General features: G+C 41.4%; 1 long non-coding RNA gene across 2 annotated transcripts; it reads right to left on the bottom strand.

Moving 5' to 3' along the window:
- Nucleotides 1-1,649: 1,649 nt before the first annotated feature.
- LOC112405666 (uncharacterized) lies at nt 1,650-24,334 on the bottom strand. 2 transcript variants are annotated; one of them, XR_003004402.1, is made up of 4 exons: nt 24,099-24,334; nt 23,618-23,907; nt 19,421-19,494; nt 1,650-1,690 (listed from the first exon to the last, which is right to left on the bottom strand). It is a non-coding gene; the product is annotated as an uncharacterized LOC112405666 (long non-coding RNA). The 2 variants fall into 2 exon arrangements; XR_003004401.1 differs by having other exon boundaries at nt 23,618-24,303.
- Nucleotides 24,335-24,342: the final 8 nt, after the last annotated feature.

Raw genomic sequence — 24,342 nt, 5'->3', positions numbered from 1 at the left:
TTAATAAACATACAATTTAAATCCTTTCAACCAAGGAAGGCTATTTCAGAATTTCAGTTCTCATTTTGAAGTTAAGTATCATTCTACAACCAGACTACCTAGATTCAAAATCCTGGCTTTACTATTGATACTTCACAGCTGTGTGACCTTGGGCAAATTACTTAACCTTTCAGTGCTTCAATTATCTCATCTTTAAAACCTGTTTAGTAATGGCTCCTCCCTAATAGAATTAATAAGAAATTAGATTACCTTTTAATTCTGCCCAGCACTGTGCTAGGATCTAAAAAAAAATTTTACTGAGGATGCCTCTCCGACACAGTCTGCTGAGAGACAGATGTTTAAACAACTCCAATAAATAGGCTACATCTTAGAAAAGATGTATGAATTATGGGATTTCAAAGCACAGTAGAAGGAGCTATTCACTCCCTGTCAGAACAGGAAAGGCTTCCTCAAAGAGTTGGAGGAGGGGCGAGAGCAAGGAAGACATTCCAAACAAGGGAAGAGAATGAGCAAAAGATTCAGTGATTTCAAAGGTAATGATGCTATGGGAAGGATAGGTAATTTGGCATTGCTACTATGTAGCAGCCTTAGAGGGAGCCTGGTAGAATGGGGAGAACACGGCACCTGGACTCCAGATTATCACTTATCAGCTTTGTGACACGGAGCACATTAGCCTTTCTTTGTCTCATTTTTTCCTCCTGCAAAATAGGGTAGTAATCGTGAGTTCTGATGCAGGATATCCATGTTCCTGCCCACAGGAGAACCTGAACTTAAAGGGCTTTCTTTCCCTTAGATTCAGTTAGTTGAGTTCAGGCAATGGGAAGCAACAGCAATACAACAAAGAGTCTGGGTATTTATTCCCTAAGGCTCCCTTGCTATGGCATGCCTGTAGGCTGGCTACATCTGAAGGTCACAGTTACTCTAGGTTATTCTAGGGTAAACCCCTTGTGGTTTCTCTACATTTTGCCCACACCTTTGCAAGTAGCCTTTTCTTAAACTACTGAAATTATCCAATAGGAATGTACCATCTCAACCTTAACAGATTCAGTCCATCAGAGAATTGTTTTGCTCAGAGTTAACTGAGAAAACATAAGTATGCTATTATTAGAATGACCTATAACTTATTGTCCAAACTTAGAAACTTTAGAGACTGAAAAAAAGCATTGGTGCCATTAGTAACTACACTAGGACAATAGGCAAAAACCAGGACTTATGGTCACCCTAGCTATTACTACAAGTTATTAATTGAGAGATGATCATACTAACATACAGAGATTATGAGTTAAGATTATAAATGTCTCAAGGCAAGAGTGCTTATTCGTGTTTCACAAAGTCTGATATATTCAATGAATGTTGAGCTGCATTGGAATGGAGATGAGGCTAGAAGCTATGCTACCAAAAGCCTTTATTGCCTTACTAAGGATTTGGAATGTGATCCTGTGGGCAATGAAGAGCCAAGGAGGTTAACCATCTATTTGCATTTTAGAACTAAGATCTCTACTGGGCTTCCCTGGTGGCGCAGTGGTTGAGAGTCAGCCTGTCGATGCAGGGGACACGGGTTTGTGCCCCGGTCCGGGAAGATCCCACGTGCTGCGGAGTGGCTAGGCCCGTGAGCCATGGCCGCTGAGCCTGCGCGTCCGGAGCCTGTGCTCCGCAATGGAGATGCCACAACAGTGAGAGGCCCGCGTACCTGGAAAAAAAAAAAAAATATATATATATATATAGAAAAGATCTCTACTGAATATTTGACATTATTAGTTATGCCAGATCTGTTCCCTTCTTAATGGAACCCCAATTTGCTTGGGGAGATTTTCCAACGAATGTTCCACCTTGATGGAAAGTAAATGCCTCTACAAGAGAGGTTCCTAAAGTTACTTTCCATCAAATCCTTCCTCTTACCACCAAAGTATATCCAAGAGAGCATGTGATCTAAGCTTGGTCAGACACTGTTAAGTTTGAATCTTGAATTAAGGACCCAAAGACAGTACAAATTGTTAGAGTTTATGCATTCCATAATCTATTTTTATTTCTTAAGCTATCTAGAGCAAATCTGTGACTTGCAGTCAAATAACCCTAACTAACACATCACCTTGATTCCAATAAAAAATGATAAATGATGAATTAGGAACACTATAAGAGACAGGGAATAAGTTAGGAGCTATTACCACTTTCATTTCAAACAGTATAACTGACAACAGATCCTGAACCCCTCCTGCAACATAATATATAAAGATGTTCTAATATTTTAAAACACATCCATATTGGAGAGGAAAAAGTAAAACTGTCTCTATTCACATAAACTTGTATATAGAAAATCCTATGAAATCCACTAAAGAATCATTAGAACTAATATGAATTCAACAAGGTTGTATTGATAAAAAATCATTACACAAAAATCAGTTGTTTTTCTACACACTTGCAATGAACGATCCAAAACTGAAATTAAGAAAACAATTTCATTTACAATAACATCAAAAAGAATGAAATACTAAGGAATAAATTTAACAAAAGTACAAAACTTCCATTAAAAACATTGCTGGAAGAAATTTTTCAAAGTCTAAGTAAGTGGAAAAACATCTCATGTTCATGGATTGGAAGACTTAACATTGTTAATATGGCAGTACTCCCCATATTGATCTACAGATTTATCACAATCCCTATCAGAATCCTAGCTGGCTTATTTGTAGAAACCAATCTGATTCTAAAATATAAACTTAGGGACCCAGAATAGTCAAAACTTGGACTCCCACTTCCATATTTCAAATTTTACTACAAAGCAACAGTAATCAAGGCAGTGTGGTACTGGCATAAGCATAGATATAAAGATCAATGGAATAGAATTGACAGAAATAAACTCAAGTGTTACGGTCAACTGGACAAGGCCATTCAATGCAGGAAAGAATAATCTTTTTAACAAATGATACCGGGAAACTAGGCAGATGCAATAGAATAAATTCCAATCCTTATCACCTACCACATACAAAAATTATTTCAAAATGTGTCAAAGATCTAAATGTGAGAGCTAAAACTATATAAAACTCTTAGAAGAAAATATAGAGCTAAGTTTTCATGACGTTGGATTTGGCAATAGATTTTTAGATATGACATCAAAAGCACAAGCAACAAAAGACTATCAAAATTTAAAACTTATGTGCTTCAAAGACACAAAAAAAGTGAAAAGACAACCTACACAATAAGAAAAAAGTTTAACTCACTTAAAGCAATTAGTTGCTCACTTACCACATTGGATTTCAGTAACCTTTTAATCATGTTTATACTACATTTTTCATTAAAAAAATTTTTTTTCATTAAAAATATTCTCTTTGAGAGAGGAGACCAAAAGTTGGGTAGTTTTGACTTTTCTTGGTCATCTGATAGCATTATATCATCAGCATCAAGTGGTGATTTTCATCCTTTCTTTTCACCCTCTTACGGCAAGTATTACTTGAAAAGCAAAAAACAAATTTTGAAAATTTCTTGGTATTCTTTTTAAAAGCAAAAATTATCTAAGCCTACAAGAAAGTATCAACCCTTGTAGGCTTTTGCTACTCTTTAATACATGCTCTTTTTAAAATCTGATCTCATTAAGGGGCATCCTGTGAAATGATATGCTCCCTGGAGTACGATGACTTGGCCTGCTGGTCACTGTCCTTGGCAGCCAGCCTGGGTCAGGTCCCATAGTTCTGACATCTCTAATTCTCAGATAATTCCTTTCTCCCTGTAGCCAGTTATTGTGGTATCCGTTGTTATTTCTTTTTGTGAGCCTAGAAAATGTATGTAGTTGAAGTCCCTTCAACCACTAGTTATTGCCACTGAATTAGAATAGAATCCTACCTACATACCTGTATATTTGAACAGCAGTATCCCTTCTATATTTTCATGTTTTGTCTCAACCTATTCACTGTCCATCATTCTACCATCCTCAATTTCCACTAGCTGAATAACTCTCTAGTGCATGGGGTTACTCTGTACCCTCATCTCTCTTCTTGTAGACTTGTTCCTTTTGAATGAGGTAAAACTTTCTTATTTCAACCTGAGTTCCTTGCTTCTTCATCTATCAATATCTGTTGGGCTTGGAAGAAGAATGTAAATACTCTTTCCAAAAGAAGGGGTAAAGGCAGCTGGACAGGCAAGAGCAACAGTGGGTATATCAGGATGCTATTTGTATTCAAATACGTATATGAGAGAAGGATATAAGTTTATGGCTGTAGACTTCTTCAAATGATAACAGACAAGGCATTAAGTAAATATGTTTCAATGTTTAAGCATAAGTTAGGGGTCCAGGTAAGGCTCAGAGGGAAATGATCCTTAATACTAAGCAAAATTCTTCTGTTAAGAGAGGAGGCCCATGATGGGTAGACAGTGACCCTCCAGCAAATTCTAAAGTGGAGTTTGGGGTGCAAGATGTTTATTAGAGATGTAGAAAGAAATGGGATGAAGCCAGACTGGGCACAAGGGGAATCTGAACCGTAATACAGACCCAAAAAAGCCTCAGCCAACACAGTGGGAAGTTCTGGAGTAACAGAGTTGTACCCCTTCGGGCAGAGATGACAGGTCCTATTTTATAGCACAGGGAACAATATTCAATATCCTGTAATAAACCATAATGGAAAAGAATATTTAAAAGAATATATATGTATAACTGAATCACTTTGCTGTATACCAGAAATTAACGTAACATTGTAAATCAGCTATACTTCAATAAGAAATAAATAAATAAAATCTTTGCCTTATTTGTTTATTTTTGGCTGCATCGGGTTTTCGTTGATGCGTGTGGGCTTTCTCTAGTTGTAGTGGGCGGGCTTCTTACTGCAGTGGCTTCTGTTGTTGCAGAGCACAGGCTCTAGATGTGCGGGCTCAGTAGTTGTGGCTCGTGGACTCTAGAGCTCAGGCTCAGTAGTTGTGGCTCACGGGCTTAGCTGCTCTGCGGCATGTGGGATCTTCCCAGACCAGGGCTCAAACCCGTGTCCCCTGCATTGGCAGGCGGATTCTTAACCACTGCGCCACCAGGAAAGTCCCTGATTCACTTTGTTATACAGCAGAAACTAACACAACAACGTAAAGCAATTATACTCCAATAAAGATGTTAAAAAAAAACTTTGCCATTTTTATAGTAAAGAATAACATAGTTTTTTAAAGTTAAATTTATATCACAATTAGTGATTGAATTTTTAAAATATTTTTACTAGCCATTTTTTTCTTTCTTTATAAATTTCCTACTTATATCATTTGCCTATTATTTCCATAAGGAGTGTTTAACTTTTTTTCTTGAGCTAGTTTAACATTTTTTCTAACTTTTAAGTGTAAAAGATATCAACCCTTATTGTAGATAAATAAGATTCTCTTTCTGACTGCAAAATACTCCATCATATGAGCACATCAAAATTTATGTAATACTCCCTGGTTATTGAATATTAAGTTGTTTTCATTTTTTTCTCTCTCTCTCTTTTCTCTGTTTCCTTCCTCCTTACCTCCTTTCTTTATTTTCTTCCTGCTTTCCTCTGTTCCTTTCATTCTTCCTTCCTGCTATTATACAAAGCACAATAAACATCTTTGCATACCTGTATCTAAATTTCTATTATCTCCTTAAGAAATGTTCCTGAAAGTGAAATTACTGAATCTATAAGGGTGAATATTTTAAAACTCTTGATACATAGAGTTATTTTTCAGAAAGAACCAACATATTTATATTCCCACTACCAATATATTGGGATACCCAAGTCACCATACATTCATAAAAAAAATAATTACTTAAAAATAGAACTACCGTATGATCCAGCAATTCCACTCCTGGGTAAGTGTCCAAAGGAAATGAAAACAGGATCTCAAAGAAATATATACACTCCCATGTTTATTGCAGCACTATTCACAGTAGGCAAGGTATGGAAACAACTTAAGTGTCCATCGATGGATGAATGGAATATTATGCAGCGATGAGAAAGAAGGAAATCTTGCCATTTGCAACAACATGGATGGACCTTAATGGCACTATGCTAAGTAAGATAAGTCAGACAGAAAAAGACAAACACTATATGATATCATTTATATGTAGAACCAAAAATAAACAAGTTGTAAAAACAGAGTAGAATGGTAGTTACCAGGGACTGGGTGTGAGGGAATTGAGGAGACGTTTAAGGGTACAAACTTGCAACCAGTAGATAAATAAGTCCTGGAGATCTAATGCACAGCATAGTGATTGTAAACAACAATACTGTCTTATAAAAATCAAAGTTGCAGGACTTCCCTGGTGGTCCAGTGGTTAAGACTTTGTGCTTCCACTGCAGGGGTCATGAGCTCAATCCCTGGTGGGATAACTAAGATCCCACGTGCCACGCAGCACGGCCAAAAAAAAAAAAAAAAGGTGCTGAGAGACTAGACCTTAAACATTCCCACCACAAAAAAGAACTGATAATTATGTAATGTGATAGAGGTGCCAGCTAATGCTATCATAGTAATTATACTGCAATATATATACATGTATCAAACCAACACATTGTACACCTTAAACTTACACAATGTTATATATCAATTATATCTCAATAAAAATAACTTTTAAAACATAAAAGAAAAAATATTCCCTTCACATATACCCGACACTGCCCAAGGGAAGCCTTTTTGGTCTTGGAGCGAGCCCAGAGGGTTCAAGCCTGTGCAGATAAATACAGAAGTCCTAGAGAGGTCTTTTCAGCTAGGCTGTGCAACTAGGAATTGGTAGTATTGACATACCTACAGCTGCTTGCTACAACATTCATTCTACTCCATTTTATCGTTTTTTAGAACTTCCACATAAGCTGTGTCCTTACCCATGGAATTTCGTACAAGCCAAGAATGCATTTTAAATTGAACAGAGACATTAACAGGAAACTACGCATAGGTGTTAAATACATTTGCCTAGGAAAGACATAGACTAAGAAATGATTAAAGGATTCATTCCTGGCATGAAGGAAATACAAAGTATCTGGCATTCTTCTGTAGAATTGTAATGTGAGATAAAGTCAAATAAATGACTTTTTCATGATTAAACACTTGTGGAATCATTGAATAGTAGTCAAAATATATATTTTTAAATTTACTTTATTAATTTACAAAGTTGTGTTAGTTTCTGATGTATAGCAAAGTGATTCAGTTATATATATATATATATTTGTTTTGTTTTGTTTTGTTTTGCGGTACGCGGGCCTCTTACTGCTGTGGCCTCTCCCGTTGAGGGGCACAGGCTCCGGACGCGCAGGCTCAGCGGCCATGGCTCATGGGCGCAGCCGGGCTGTGGGATCTTCCCAGACCGGGGCACGAACCCGTGTCCCCTGCGTCGGCAGGCGGACTCTCAACCACTGCGCCACCAGGGAAGCCCTATATTTTTTCATATTCTTTTCCATCATGGTTTATCACAGGATATTGAATACAGTTCCTTGTGCTGTACAGTAGGACCTTGTTTATCCATTCTATATATAATAGTTTGCAACTGCTAATTCCAGACTTCCAGTCCTTCCCTCCCCCACCCTCAAAAGATTTATATTTATGTAAAAGCTATTTCCTATATTGTTAATACTCTTCTACTTATTTCTTCAAGGTAATAGTGCTTAATTTATGACATTTCATATAGAAGTAGGAATATGACTTCAGTATAGAAACAATGAAAAGGAGAAATGAAAAATGGAAGAGAAAAAATCCTTAGCAAATATTTTCTATACCCAATTTTTAATCATATCTAAATTTTCCCCACTTACAAAATTTTCTGTGCATTTTAGATACCTAATAAAATTATGTAAATATACTTTAGCAGGCTGTAAAATCACTTAACTATAAAACACAATCTAAACATTTCCTAGAACCATGAAATTCTGTCTCAATTGTTAGATATAATAATCATTACTATTTGTTAGGGCCTAACTATTGGACCTAGTAGTTGCTTTCCACACGCTCTCAATTAACTGGCACAGCAATTGCGAAGTGAGATTTACCAAAAGCAAAACCTGAGATAAGAAATTGTGTGCAAGTAGATTATTTGGGAGGTGATTCCAGGAAGCACAAAGGAGATAGTGGAGAAAATGAGACAGGCAGGAGAGAAAAACCAATACAGGGTTTGTCAATGAGCTGCTCACCACTGTGGGGAATGGGGACTTGATCCAGCTGGGGACCCACTGAAGAGCCGTGTTAATGTGCCTCCGAGTTCTTCCACTGCGAGCCAGGAAGACTGTCTCTCACTGGTGGAGGGTTGCATTTGGGGACATCAAATCCCTGGTGCTTCTGGGCTGTGCAAGTCGCTGTGCACCAGAGGAAGCGCAGGGGCAGGGAAGGAGCTGGAAGTAGGCAGAGGTGGGCAGCTGACCGGGCTGCGCGCTGCCCCTGCAGCTGCCCTGGGCTGAGGGGCTCTGGGGCATGGCATTGCCAGTGTCTGCTGTAGTATTACTAACCTGGTTTTAAAGTCGAATAAACTGGGATTCAGAAAGGTTACTTGCCCAAAGTTCCATTGCAAGTGAGTGGCAGAACTGGAGATCCATTTAGTGTGACTATAATCCCAGGCTCTTTACTCTTCCTAAAACATGTTAATGTTGTATGCACACCCTGATGATTATAGAATTAATCACAGAAATTTGGAGCTAGGAAGTATATTATACATTTTTTTAAAGGTTGTTTTTATTTATTTTTATTTATTTATTTACTGGCTGCTTTGGGTCTCTGTTACTGTGCGTGGGCTTTCTCTAGTTGTGGTGAGCGGGGGCTACTCTTCATTGCGGTGCGTGGGCTTCTCACTGTGGTGGCCTCTCCTGTTGCGGAGCACAGGCTCTAGGCGCGCAGGCTTCAGTAGCACGTGGCACGTGGGCTCAGCAGTTGTGGCGCACGGGCTTAGTTGCTCCGCGGCATGTGGGATCAGGGCTTGAACCCGCGTCCCCTGCAGTGGCAGGCGGACTCCCAACCACTACGCCACCAGGGAAGCCCTATTATACATTTTTGAGTCGGTTCCCCAGGATGAGGAATCAGGAGTCAGGAAGCCTATATTAACTTGTAAGTCTGAAATCATAGAGCTGGACGGTTTCAGCGTAGGACCAGCACTGCAGACTGCTACACGCTGCTCCTTCCACTACAGTGCACGGCCCGCTTTGTAAATATATTTAACTCATTACTAAAATTAAAAGATACATATTTATTTTTATTACAAATCTAATATACATTTTAAAGGTAAAATTACAGAATGGCCTCATTTCTTCGTAGTGTCATGAGCCTTCTGTCTAATGGAACCTTAAAGATTGTTCCATATTTATTTCTCTTCTTGCTGCCTAATACTTTCTCCTAGGAAGTCATTTCCTAAATAAAAGTGTTATAACTGAAGTTAAATCAGCAGCTAAAAATAAATGAACTACTTGTTTTAGTCTCTAAGAGCCACTTTGGGTGAACTAAAGTGTTATTCATTTAGCAAACTAAAACTCGCCTGCATAATTTTACTCATGTTCAACATTTCCTCAGGTGCTATGAACAGGGGCTCCTGTAGTTTTAAAATACGAGGAAAGTAATATAAGATGTTTTCTCTAGTGCAAAAGGCAATCTATAAAGACCCATCATAAGACTGTAATGGCAGTCATTTAAAATGAGAAAAAAAGTCATTATACCATTTTTATCATGATTCGATGAACTAATTCAAGGAAGCACAGTAGATATTCTCATTTAAAATTACACTAAAATTAGACACATTGCTTGTGTCTAGGGGAAAACAAATCTTTTATCAAAATTTTAACTTGCAAATTAATGCCACATGCAGGAATTACGATTTAGTACGATCAAAGTCACACATCTGATAACGGTATGAGTCCTCACAAGGAAGACCCTATGTCCACACACAGACTAGTTATTTTCTTTATTATTTTTGCAGTTGTTTAAAAAAATCCTCATATTATTTATATTCATTTTATAAATATTTAGTTTATATTATGCCAGATGAATTGCTTTGAAGTTTTGTCCTTCTTTTCCCCTACTCATTGCCACAAAGAGTAGGATGTAACATCCTTTATTCCCAACTTATTGGAGTGATGTAATTTTTTTTCATAGTGGACTTTTTCTTGTCCCTGTATAATCTTGAGTATTTCTGCCTTTGTATATGTGAACTTCCGAGAATGTCCTTCTTCCCATCTGGGGGAAGAGGGAACAAAAGAAGGAGACCAAAGAGGAGAGGATGGTGCAGAGCAAGTATGGAAATAATCAACCTTTCCAAAAGAGTCAGTGTAATAAAAATACTTATTTAAAGAAATAGAATGTGTTGCATTCATACATATTTGGATAGCAGCAGCTGGTTTGTTTCAAGATCCAGGGAGATTTTTTCCCTGATGGAAATATATATAATCATATGGCTAAAAGAGAGCCTCCAATTTCATCCTTTCACTTTCAGACAGACCTATCCCTAAGTAATTTTGGGTAGACAGGCTTCATTATCTTTGAAAAGGTTGATAAGAAGAGAAAGTGTCTTTTGAAAAGTACCCTTAGTAAACATTTGTATTGTAAAGTACAATTCAACTCTAAAAATGTCAATACTTTTATCTCTCACTTGAAGTGCCTCAAAGTAGCACAGTTGCTACTTTCTATCTGTATTCAAGATTTTGTACTAAGTACTGTTCTGTAGTGTTCTCAGACTTCTTAGATAATGGCCCACTTAGCAAATGCTACCTTCCCCAGAGCTCTCCAGCAAATCTTCAACACCAAATGGGTGTCCAACAATTCCTTTCAAGTCTGACACTTTGCAGAGCCCACAGATTAAGGGCTCAGTCCCAAAAGACTGCCCCCACTTCAGACGCCAGCTACAAATTCAGGGGGCCATCTGCACTTCTGATGGACCAGCCTGACTACTAATTGAGGGTTTCTATGACCCCTCAGCAGGTTTGATAATTTGATAGAATGACTCACAGAACTCAGGAGAGCACTGTACTTAGAATTACTGTTTTATTATAAAGGATAGAGCCAAATGGAAGAGATACATAAGGCAAAGTCTGCAATGGGGGCGGCTTGGGAGCTTGTGCCAGCCTCCTGGTACATTGATATACTTACCAATCAGGAAACACTCTGAACCTCCTTAAGAGTTTCTATCAAGGTTTCATTATATAGGCATGATTGATTAAATCATTGGTCATGATTGGACTCAATCTCCCCATACCATTAGCAGTCACTCCCCATTCTCCCCTCCCACAAGCCACCAGTAATCTACTTTCTGTCTCTATGGATTTGCCCACACTGCACATAACATATAAATGGAATCATACAATACATGGTTATTTGTGATTGGCTTCTTTTACCTAACACAATATTCTCAAGTTTCATCCATGTTGTAGCATGGAGAGAAGCCACCCCAGTGAGAAGCCCGCACGCCACACAACGAAGAGTAGCCCCCCAGCTCGCTGCAACTAGAGAAAGCCCGCGCGTAGCAATGAAGAGCCAACGCAGCCAAAAATAAATAAATAAAATTAATAATAAAAAAAATCTGAACTCAAGTCTACTTGGACTTGTATTCCTAAAAAAAAAAAAATACACTTTTATCTCTTTTTTTTAATATAATGACTATGTTTTTAAATAAATTTATTTATTTATGCATATTTTATTTTCGGCTGCCTTGGGTCTTCCTCGCTGTGTGTGGGCTTTCTCTAGTTGTGGCGAGCAGGGGCTACTCTTCGTTGCAGGGTGCGGGCTTCTCATTGTGGTGGCTTCTTTTTGTTGCGGAGCATGGGCTTTAGGCACACGGGCTTCAGTGGTTGCAGCGCGGGCTCAGTAACTGTGCCTCTAGGGCTCCAGAGCGCAGGCTAGGTAGTTGTGGCACACAGGCTTAGTTGCTCCGCGGCATGTGGGATCTTCCGGACCAGGGCTCAAACCCGTGTCCCCTGCACTGGCAGGTGGATTCTTAACCACAGCGCCACCAGGGAAGTCCCTAGATATTGTTTTATGTCTAATATTGCTAAGGCTCATATTAGGTGTAGCCCCACTCCCTTAGGCTTATGGCATTATTTCCTTGGTTTAAAGTTTAGTATTATCTTTAGTTCATAGTTTCCTTGTGAGAATTTTTTAAAATTACTTTCCTTCTTGGTTAAGATTAATTTGAAACTAGATACTGATAAATATAATCTGTAAATCCACTCAACAGGCATACAAAGAGCAAAAAAGTTACAGTATATCCTGAAAGCAAATAGCAAGGATGCCACTATCGACCTCTTCTAGTTGTAGAATCTTCCTTAGGGTATTTCTCTCACTGCCTGTGACATGAGTCGCCCACGTAAGAACAGCTATGTCCATCTGTATATGTGTAGGGCACCTCCCTCACTAGTATATGAATGGATGCCACTATCGACCTCTTCTAGTTGTAGAATCTTCCTTAGGGTATTTCTCTCACTGCCTGTGACATGTATATGAATGCAGTGAGTACAGTACCAGACACATAGTAGGCATTCAATACACATGTGTTAAGTGAATAAATAAGGAAGAAAAGTAAATCTTTGCAGGTAGATCTCGAAGGTCTTGATCTTGTACGCAATGAAGAACGATTGCAGAGTTGTTTTGGAGCTTTGTTTGTTTATTGTTTTAACACGAAAGTGAATGATCAGATCTGGTTTTTAGTCTTATAAAATGAGCAGCAGAGTAGAGGATGGACTGGAGTTGGAGAGGGGAAACTAGAGGTGAGGAGACTGGTCAGGGGGCTAGCGCAATAGTCCAGGTGAAAGATGCGAGAGCCTTCGACTTCCCTCGTGGCGCAGTGGTTGGGAGTCCGCCTGCCAGTGAAGGGGACACGGGTTCGAGCCCTGGTCCGGGAAGATCCCGCATGCCGCGGAGCAACTAAGCCCGCGTACCACAGCTACTGAGCTTGCGCTCTAGAGCCCGTGAACCACGGCTGCTGAGCCCGTGTGCCGCAACCGCTGAGGTCCGCGCACCTGGAGCCCACGCTCGGCGATGGGAGGGGACCCCGCGGTGGGAGGCCCGCACATCGCAGCGAGGGGTGGCCCCTGCTTGCTGCAGTTGGAGGGAGCCTGCGCCCAGCGACGAGGGCCCAATGCAGCCAAAGAATAAATAAATAAATAAATTATGTAAAAAAAAAAAAAATCCGCCTGCCAATACAGGGGACACGAGTTCATGCCCTGGTCTGGGAAGATCCCACATGCCACAGAGCAACTAAGCCCGTGCACCATAACTACTGAGCCTGCGCTCTAGAGGCCATGAGCCACAACTACTGAGCCCGCATGCCACAACTACTGAAGCCCATGCACTTAGAGCCCATGCTCTGCAACAAGAGAAGCCAACGCAATGAGAAGCCCACACAGCACAGCAAACAGTAGGTCCCGCTCGCCACAACTAGACAAAGCAACAACAAAGACCCAACACAGCCAAAAATAAATTTTAAATTAATTAATTAAAGGAAAAAGAAAGATGCAAGAGCCTGAACTATGGCAGAGACCAGGCGAATGGATATGAGATAAAGTTCATGAGATGGAGTTGACAGCACTTGATGACTAATTGGCAGTGGGGGTGAGGAAAGTGGGATTAATTCAAGTTGTCTAGTTTGGATGCCTTTGAGCTCAGTAAAACAGGAAGAGTGGCTTTGGTGGGAAGAATGACGAAGGCTGGCCTGGACATGCTGAATTTGAGCCTAGAGAGACCCAGCAAGAATCAGGCAATGTGAGACTAGAGCTCAGGAGGAAGGCCCAGGGGGTGGAGGGGGAGGGATGTACTTGGAGATGATAATTAAAACAATATTTGATGACATTTCTCCCAAGGGGAGGATATATTTGAAAGATGGGTCCATCCTATCACTACTCACCTTTAAAACTGTTGGCCACCTATGATCTACAAGATAAACTCCAAATGTCTTTTTTTTTTTTTTTTTTTTTTGGCTGTGCCGTGCAACTTGTGGGATCTTAGTTCCCCAACCAGGTATTGAACCCAGGCCACAGCAGTGGAAGTGCCAAGTCCTAACCATTGGACCACCAGGGAAGTCCCCAAATCCAAATACCTTAATCTGATATTCAAAACCCTGCCCAGACTAGTACAAGCCTATCTCTTGCTCAGTCGTTTATTCAACCCACCAGCCTTCACACACAGCCTGGAAATGCCATGGTATATGTTGGGGACAGAGAGATAATAAGTCTTGGCTGTTGCCCTGGGGGGAGGTCTACTGCGGAAGAGAAACAACAAAACGGACCATTAGCTTTTGATAAAATCAAGATAGCAATGGGGACGATCTCATAGGGTTGTAGCAGGCATTAAGTGAGTTCGTACACATAAAGCCCTTAAAACAGTGCTGAATATGCCCTAGCTATTATTATTATAGGAGAGGCATGTACTGGGGCTGGGGGTGTGGCTCCCTTGACTGGGCAACCACTGAGTTGAATCTTGAAGAGCATTTAATTTAGCCAGGATAAACAGAGAAGGGGTGGGGCTGGGGAGACATTCCTGAACTTCCTCCTATTCCCTTGTATGGTGAGATGAATAGTGGCCACCCAAAATATACGTCCATGTCCAACTCTCTGGAACCTGCGAATGTTACTTTATTTGTAAAAAGGTAAAGATCTGCAAATGTAATTAAATTAAGGTTCTTATGATCAGATCATCCTGGATTATCTGAGCGGGCCCTAAATCCCATGACAAATATCCTTGTAAGAGACAGAAGAGGAGAAGCACACAGAAGAGGAGAAGGCCATGTGAAGATGGAGCCAGAGATGGGAGTGATGTGGCCATAAGCCAAGGAAGTTAAGGAATGTAGACAGTTACCAGGGGCTGGAAGAGGGAAAGAAGGATTCTCTCCTAGAGTCTCCAGAGGGAGTCTGGCCTGCCAGCACCTTGGTTTCCAAGGTCTCGCCCCCTGAACTGCGAGAGAATAAATCTCTGTTATATTACTGCTTCCACCTCCACCTCCCAGTTTGTGATAATGCGTTACAGCAGCCCCAGGAAACGAATACACCTTATTCCGAGCTAATTCCTTGCTAGTGGTGAAGAGGACACAGGCCTAGCTCTCACGGAACCTGTGTTCTTGTTGAGGGGACCACATAAAAATGAACAAATACAAAATTTATTTTTAATAGTGGAGTGTTAGGTGCTGTGAAAGTAGAGCACCAGAATTGCATATCCAATCGTCCACTTGCCATCTCTACTTAAATACCTAATGGGCATCTCAAACTTAACTTTCCCCAAATAGAAGTGCCTGGAGGTGCCTCGCAGTGGAAGCTGATTCATCCACGCTGTCAGGAAAGGCCTCTGCGAGGAGGTGACACACGCAGGAATGCTGAGGGTGAGCTAAGGCAGTGACTGAACGAGGGCGGTTCAGATCAAAGTGCCCGTTTTTTGGTTTTGTTTTGTTTTAGGAAGGAAATCAGCCCTTGAGAATGAAGAGAGGAAGAGGATGAAGATACAAGGGGGAGGGGTAACAGAAGGAGTAAGGGTCCCGAGGAGGCAGAAGAGATGTGAGGCTAAGGGATCAGGGTCCTCGAAGGGAAAAGCAGGAAGAGAGCGGGGGCTAAATGATGCTGACTCAAAACTCAAACTGTCGGAGTTTGAATCCTGGCTCTGCCACTTATTGGTTACAATATAATAGGAAATCACATTATTTGGATCTTGATATCCTCCACTATAAAATAAGGATACTAATAGCTCCTACCGCATAGGAATTTGTTCGGAGAATTAAATATATTAATATGTGTGAAGTACTTGGTTCCATGTCTGGCACAGAGCATGCAATCAATGTCATTATTACTATAGAGATCATGAGAAGGGACATCAAGTCTGGAATCAGAGTGTGAGTACTGGAAGCAACTTCAGAATCATCTGATCTAATTCCTTCACTGTACAAATGAAGAAACTGAGACCCAGAGAGTTTGTATATTGGCCAATTTAAAGAGATAGTTACAGGCAGAGTCAAGACTAGAGCAACTGGTTGAAAGTCTGTGCTTTTTCTAGGTGAGCATCACAGATAGACTTGGGAATCCTAAAATACAGGTGGTAATTGAATCTGGGAAAATAGACAACATCACTCAGGTAGAACCCAGAGAACGAGTAGAGAACATGTAAAGAAGAAATGGAAAGGAGAGTTAGCAAGGGAGAGTCGGAGTTGGATCAGGGAGGTAAGAGAAGAGCCAGAAAAGACCAATGGTTATAGAAGCCAAGACAGAGATTTCAAAGGGAGAAAATGGTCAACTGAGTCAAGTACTCCAGAGAGTTGAGGAAAGATTATGACTCTGGTGCAAAATGCTAGATTTGAGGTCAGCTTGATTTGAGCACTAGTTCCACAAGACACTAAGCTCTGAAACTTGGTTTTCCTGTATGTAAAATCTGCTGACTCCTTTAACAAATTTTAAACTTTTTTTTTTTTTTTTTTTTCGCGGTACGCGGGCCTCTCACTGCTGTGGCCTCTCCCGTTGCGGAGCACAGGCTCCGGATGCGCAGGCTCAGCGGCCATGGCTCACGCGCCCAGCCGCTCCGCGGCACGCGGGATCCTCCCGGACCGGGAAATGAACCCGTGTCCCCTGCATCGCCAGGCGGACTCCCAACCACAGCACCACCAGGGAAGCCCCTAAACTTTTAAATCTTGTAAAGTTGGCAATGGAGGGAGAATTTTCCATTCGGGGAGGGGTCAGTGGACCTTACTCCAGACCCTGGAATTAACCTCACTCGCTGGATGTCTCACACTAATGCCTATTACAGCCACAAGCAGCAGACTGGCCTTAGGGGGACAAAACAGGATTTTATAGTTTCTCTCATTGCCATAGTATGACTGAGACAGGTCATAATATGTAAGCAAGATACTACTAAAGATTAGACCCCAAATGCTGAGGCTGATTAAGAATGGCTTTTTTTCTCTTTCTAGGTTCCCTCCCTAGATAAATTCATCTAATCCCATAACTTTCAAATACCATCTCAATGCCCAAGACTCTCAGATTTATATCTCCAGCTCTGACCTCACTCCTGAGCAATTGCCTATTCTAGATCATTACTTAGATGGCTAATGTTCATCCCAAACTTCACCTTTCCAAAAGGGAATGCTCATCTTCCTGCCCCCAATCTTGGTAAATTTATATTCAACCCACTAGCACATTCTCTAGTTTCTATCTCTAGAATATTTTCCAAATCTCAATACTCTACACCCGATACCTTGCTATTCCAAGCTACCACCATCTCTTGCCTCGCCCTCTGCAGTCGTCTCTGACTGGATTTTCTGTTTCTGCTTTGGCATCCCCTATAATCTACCCTCAACACAGCAGCCAGATGTTCTGTTATACATAAATCACATGCAACTCTCTTGATTATAAACCATCAATCGTTTCCCATCACGCTTAGACGAAAACCCAAACCCCATTAGGCCTTGCAGGACTGAGACCCTGCTCACTGTTTGGACTTCTTCTCACTCCACACTTTCGTCCTTCACTGTGCTCCAGCTTGGCCCCTGGTTTTCTTTCTGTTCTTCAAATACACCATACTCGTTTATTTTATTTTATTTTCATTTTCTTTTTTTTTCAAACTTTAAAAAAATTATCTTAATTTATTTATTTGGCTGCATCGGGTCTTAGTTGCAGCATGCTAACTCTTAGTTGGTGCATGTGGGATCTAGTACCCTGACCAGGGATCGAACCCAGGCCCCCTGCACTGGGAGCACAGAGTCTTAGCCACTGGACCACCAGGGAAGTCCCTCATTTTCTTTTAAAAATATATATAATTTTTATTTGTCAATTATACCTCAATAAAGCTGGGGGAAAATATTTCAGGCTTGGGCAACTTCTCCCAATTAAAAAAACAAAACAAAACAGAGTTTCTTTCCTTGTTAGGAATATACTTGATAATAAAGCATGAACAATTATAAACACATATTTTTTTCCTTTTTTGATAAGAATTTTGTGAAATAAGACATAGAGAACAGACTTGCGGTTGCCAAGGGGGAGTGGGGTGGGGGAGGGGTGGATTGGGAGTTTGGGATGAGCAGATGCAAACTATTGTATATAAAATGGATAAACAACAAGGTCCTACTGTATAGCACAGGGAACTATATTCAATATCCTGTGATAAACCATAATGGAAAAAAATATGAAAAAGAATATAAATAGATATGTATGTATAACTGAATCACTTGGCTGTATGGTAGAAATTAACACATTGGAAATCAACTATACTTCAATAAAATAAATTAAAAAAAAGAATTTTGGGAAATAAATGTATCACAATTCTTGTGTTTGTATGGCACAAATCTATAGCAGTTCTACAAACAACCAGCATATTTGTGTGTGAAGTAAAATGCTTTGAGCTCCAAGCTATCAATATTAAAGAGTAAATTTCAGGGCTTCCCTGATGGCGCAGTGGTTGAGAGTCTGCCTGCCGATGCAGGGGACATGGGTTCGTACCCTGGTCCGGGAAGATCCCACATGTGGTGGAGCGGCTGGGCCCGTGAGCCATGGCCACTGAGCCTGCGCGTCCGGAGCCTGTGCTCCGCAGCGGGAGAGGCCACAACAGTGAGAGGCCCGTGTAACGCAAAAAAAAAAAAAAAAAAAAAAGAGTACATTTCAACCATATGTTAAGAGAAGAAAATAAATTATCTTTTTATTCTCTCTAAAGAGGAGGGTGAAAATTTTGATGAGATGATCAAAGGGTATGCACTAAACAATATAGACAAAGTTGTCATAAAAGTTTATTAGGCAATTAATTTATAAACATATTACGCTAATTTATATGGGATTTGTGGCATTTCGCTAGCTTTCTATAATATCACACTCATTTCTGACAAACATTAGCTATTCCCTCTGTCTGGAATGCTTTCCCACCCTGCTCCCCTCTCTTCCACCTTCACATGGCTTGTCTCCTCCTTAGCACTGAGGTCCCTATTCTTCTAAGAGAGAACTTCCCTGTCCATCCTGGCCAGAGTAGCTCTCCAGTCTGTATCATACCAGTTGGCTTTTGCATCTCATCACTTATCTGGTGATATTTTCTTGTTTATTTTTATGTTTACTGTCTCTTTTCCCTACTGGGATATAAGTTTCCCAAAAGAGATTTTGTCTGTTTGCTTTACCATTATGTTCCAGCCCCAGAAAAGCACATACATGGTAGGCCCTCGATAAATATTGATGAATAAATAAATGATTAAAGGCTCAGGACAGGAGAGGAAATAAATCCAGAGAGCCCCATATCATTCAATTATCTGGCTTGTAACTTAGCACCCTCAACCTCAGCTTGTAGCCCAGCACAAAAATGCTTTCCCCTTGCTACTTCAGAGCACCCTCGGGAGTACCCAGACTTGTGGAAATCCAAACCTGAGAGAGACAGAGAAGGAGGGGGAGGGGGAGGGGGAGAGGGAGAGGGGGGAAAAGGAGAGGGAAGAAATGGGGGGAGAGAGAGAGAGTGGGCCAGCACCCTGGTTTTCTCTCCTGCCTTTCCGTGGTACATCTTAGCTCTAGCTTCACCTGGGGATCTATCCACCTACCTGGAGGGTTGACATTGAACAGTTGCACCTTCTTGGGTGGAGATTCCACTCTACATCCACAGTAGAGGTTTGGACTGAAGGCAAAGAATAAGCACATCAGAATACATCCTACAAAACATACATACATATTTGATAGCAAGGAGCGCTACTTCCTGCAAGACGATGATCTCTGTCCTACACAGTTCCCATACTTGTTTTGAGGATCAAATAAAGGACAGTAATCTGGAACATGACACACACGTGTCAGTCACAATACTACACTGTTAGCAGAGCGACTGCTCCTGGCAAAATGCCATTTGTGTTACTCATACCATGGTACTAAAGACTTATGTACATGATTCATGGTTATCCTCTCCATCCTAGATGACTTCAGTAACCTGCGTGACTCATTCAACACCCTGTCTCACAGTTCCCTGATGTTATCTCCTCCAGTGCCTCTCACTTCCACTACATATGGTCACACTCTGAATCTTGTCTTCACCTCCAAATGATCCCACTTTGGAAACCTTAAGCCCCAAGACCTAAGAATATTTGATGCCCTGCTTACAGTAACCTAAACTTCAAGCTGTATATATACTTACTGCCTTTGTACCTACTTTTCAGCCCCACCAAGACTTCTTCAAATCTTTTCTCCTGATCTCTTAGCCCCCTAATTAATGCAATAGCCATTTTTCTTCTTTCTGTTCTCGATGGGAAAAGTGTCTCTCTCTGTCCTGTCCCAGGTAATCTCTCCACCTGGACTCTGGACTCCAGCCCCACCCCCATGCCCTGTTTCATCAATTATTTACCCTCTCCTCTAGGTCTTTCAACTTATCCTCTCTTGGCTTTTTTCCCTCAGCACATAGACATGATCATATCTCTTCTAACAACTACCAAAAACAAATCTTAGGTTACATGATCTGATATTCTCCATATCTAGAATTCTCTTTCTCCTTCCTTTCATGGTCAAGTCTTTCTTACCCTACTCACTCTGCACCCCTCTGTAACCTGATGTCTGTCCCCACCACTCTTCTGAAACTGCTCCAGACCTGGCCCCAGCGACCTAACAGGCTATGGTCACATTTCACTTCTTATCTAACTTGGCGTCAACTCTAGAAAGCTGTTCCCCCTTCTGCTTCTGTGCTTCCATGATACCACGCTCAGTGGTGTTCCTCTTCCCCCTCTAGCTGCTCCTTCTAATTCTCCTAACAGGTTTATTTTCCTCTTTCTCATTGGTAAATGTGGATTCACCCTCCACCCTGCTCCTTTCCCACTGCTGGCATATCTCTTTCTAAGCAATTTTATCATCACCTGTGATGTAGATGACTGTTTATATATACTAAAGTCATACATTCTTGGAGCCTCCAGCCTATGGCCAACTGCCTCCTAGACATTCCTGTTTTTATGGTCTGTAGGCACCTCAACTTAAGATGTCCCAAACTGAATTGATCATCTTTCCCATTTCCAAAACTGACTTTGTTCTACATTTACTATTCGTGTATATGGTTACAACCGTCCATCCAGAGACTCAGGCCAGATGCATGAGAGAAGCCAGCTTACTCCTCACCCCCAGACTCCTCTGGCTCCAAATCCTCTTGACTTGGCCCCCTATCTCTCCAATCCATCCATTCATCTCTCCTTCTCTGACACTGCTGACACTGGCTCCCTTTTCTGGATCGTCTCAGTAATTTCCAGACTGTTCTTCCTGCTGGCCTCCATCTCCCTCCTCCAGTCTAAAGATCTGATATTACTTTTTTTCCCTTGTCATTGTTATTCATTTATGGCTTTTTTTCCTTTAGTGTCTTTTTCAAACTAAAAAGGAATATACTCTCATTGTAAAATAGCCAATAGTTCATAAGGCTGTAAAGAAAAAGTTAGTTACCCCGATCCAATCCTCAAATCTTATTCCCAATACACTTTTCTTTCTAAAAATATAATTTTATTAAACATGCTGTATTTCTTCTACTTTAAGAGGCACTTGCCCCGACACACACACACATTTTAACATCTCTGAAATCAAACTGTATCATATAGTCAATAGTGTCTTAGATTTGGTTAAATTCATTATTGCTCTGCAAAGTGCTATTTTTACTTGTTAATATGGGTCATGATTCCAAACCAGCAGTTACCTCCAGGATAATCTTTCTAAAGTACAAATCTGGTCGGGTCACTACCCTCCCAAGAATTCTTCAAAGACTCCCCTCCCCACCCCACCTCCACTCCCCAGGTCCTTCATCTTCTGACTCCCTCCTACTTTTGCAAGTCTTGTTTCTAGCACATCCTCACACATCCTCTTCCTTAAAGCCAGGTCGATCTGTTTGCAGTTAGCTCCCCAGATAGACTCTGCTGAGCCAGATCTTGGTGCTTTTGCACCAGTGTTTCCTCTGCCTCTTCCTTACATCCTCTACTCCAACTTGCCCCTTATTGGAAAATTGTCCCAATCCCCCCAACTGAGTCTAGGCTCTTCCTTTATGTGCTGCTTCTCAATTTTTCCAGCATCTGATGCACTTAATGCACAAGTTTAAGCCATTTCTCTTGTTTGTTGCTCCCAGTAAATAGTGAGCTCTCGAGCATGTGTTCTTTGTACCCACTTCCAGCACTGCGAGGGCAACACAGGTGCCCCATAAATATTTCTGAAGATGAGGAACTATACATGAGAGAAGCATAAAAATGTTCCCTGAGATAAGGTGAAGAGCATTCTAATTGACTATCACCTTAACCTGAGACAAGAGAGAGAAAAAGGAAGAGAGAAGATCTGGACACCAAACCACCTGGGCATCCAGAAAGCTAAAGCAATGGGGTTTTTTTTTTTTTCTTCCCTTTCCCCGTTTTCTACTCCTCCAGACCTGCTAATTCCACCCTCAACTAAAGATAATCTGACTTCAACAACCATGACTTTGATGACCCCTTCCTTTCTTTCTAGTCCTAAGTGCTTCAAGTTCAAACCTCTATGTCATCACCCCCTCTTGCCACAAGTCCCCTATTTTGTAACCAGAGTTTTGGAAAGTACCAAAGGGGGATTCTTTCCACTTGCCACTCTTCAGTGCCCCCCTGAGTTTTCTGTTTGGACTCCCTCCTGCCCCAGTTGTGGACACACCTGGCAAGTTCCATCAAGCCTCCATCAGGAAAAAACAAAAACAAAAAACCACACAGACACACACAAAAGGAAGCTAAAGTTTAACACAAAACCTTTATTTTTAATAACTATTCTAAAGGCTTGACGTTAAGGTAGAGACCTCAGTGGAAAACACTTACCCCCTCTTAACCCAGTATTGGGTTTGGATTCAAGAAAATGCTGAAAATAGAAAACAATGTTTCCCAGTTCTTCTTTCTGACCTAAATAATTTAAAGCCAAGGATTGCAATTCATTCATGGAAAAGTACCAGGGTATGTTGGAGACTTAAAACAAAGCTCAGTTAATGTGGCCTACGTGGCATCAGTAAAATTGGCCCATGCTAACACATGTTGACAACTGTGCAGCCAACATACTTTCAATACCCTCCCTCAGCAAAAAGAACAGGGACACATGAAACAATTAGAAATAGTAGAGCAAAAGAAGAAAGCGTGGAAAGGTGAGGGGAGTACAGGAAGGAAGACTGGCATTGACAGGGCAGGAGAAAATACGAAATATAGCCAAAAGAGCATTCCCAAAAACAAACATATTTGCCGTCACAGTTGGGGTTGAGAATAAACAACCAGTTACGATGGAAAGAAATAAGACAGCTAAAGAAAAGAATGGGAGAGGTCTTGGAGTCAGATAGGTAAGTAGATAAAACAAGGAAAGTATTTTTGGCATGTAAGTAGGACTGATAAAGAAACAGGATAAGACCAGAAGGATTATGACAGAAAGGGCAGGATCAACCTGTGGACAAGTGAAATGTAGGGGGAAAGCAGCTGTTAGGAAACATGCTGTGATTCTACTGTCCTGAAGAGGCCAATGTTTTGAAACTAGAGTTTTTCAAGCTCTAGTCTACAAATGGACGTGGAAATAGGAAGTTCTTGGGCCCCGAAGTGGAGAATGAGAGTCAAGCAGACATTCCAGTGTTGGGAGCAGCAGGGTCAAATCAAGGAGCCTGTAATACTTAACATTCTGAAGGTGTAGAGGAAACCTCACATTCGGAGGGAAAGACTTCACCACTTACGCTAACACAAAAGAGACTGTACAAATCTCTTCTGTTCATAAATTTTGGACTAGATAAAAACAAAGGCACCAAATACCTTAACTGTCGAGACGTAATTCCTCTTCATCTCAGTCACTAAGGAATTCAGCATCAAATTAGATTTTTCCGGCACCGTGAGACTGTGAGGAAGGAAAAAAGGCCTTCCTTTTCCCTCTAACCAACCTGTAATCTTCAGAGTGATTTCTCTTTTCGGTACAGACTTGGGTGTATTTGGATCCCTAGGAGCCGGTGTTCGGAGGAGCCGCCTCGGCTGTATCCCCAGATCAAGATAGGCTTGTTTTGAATGCAAAATGAGTTTTCCCCGACCTCGATACTGCCTCAGGATATCTGAAATTAACAGCCTACATCGTTAATAAAGGTATGTTTTGGAGAGACAGCAAGATGCTGGTTAATTTGCACCTTCTTCCTCACCCAGCGGCTTCAGCCGTGACTAACGAAGCGAAAGGAGAGGGCAAGAACAGGTCTATTGTTTTCGTTTCCTACGTGGCCGAAACCCAAAGGAGCGGCTGGTCGCCTACCTGCCTTCCATTCCCCCGCACAGGAGCGGCTGCGCGACCTGCCGAGCTGTACGTTGCCGGCTCCGGCTAGCTGGCGACCTCACCTACGGCGCTCTTCCGGGCTCGGACCAGCCTGACTCATCTGGGATGGGTGGCAGGGGTGGGGGAGACCTCAGAGGGAGGAGGGACAGGAGGAGGCGGGCCGGGCCCTTCCCCCAGAGCCGGAGAGGAGGCGTCGCCAGGGCGCAGGTGAAACCGACTCCGA

This window comes from Neophocaena asiaeorientalis, unplaced genomic scaffold (genome assembly GCF_003031525.2).
Source record: "Neophocaena asiaeorientalis asiaeorientalis breed wild unplaced genomic scaffold, Neophocaena_asiaeorientalis_V1.1 scaffold148, whole genome shotgun sequence".
Lineage (NCBI taxonomy): Eukaryota > Metazoa > Chordata > Mammalia > Artiodactyla > Phocoenidae > Neophocaena > Neophocaena asiaeorientalis.
Note: the sequence above shows the minus strand (reverse complement) of the source record. Positions and strands in the feature narration are given on the sequence as shown.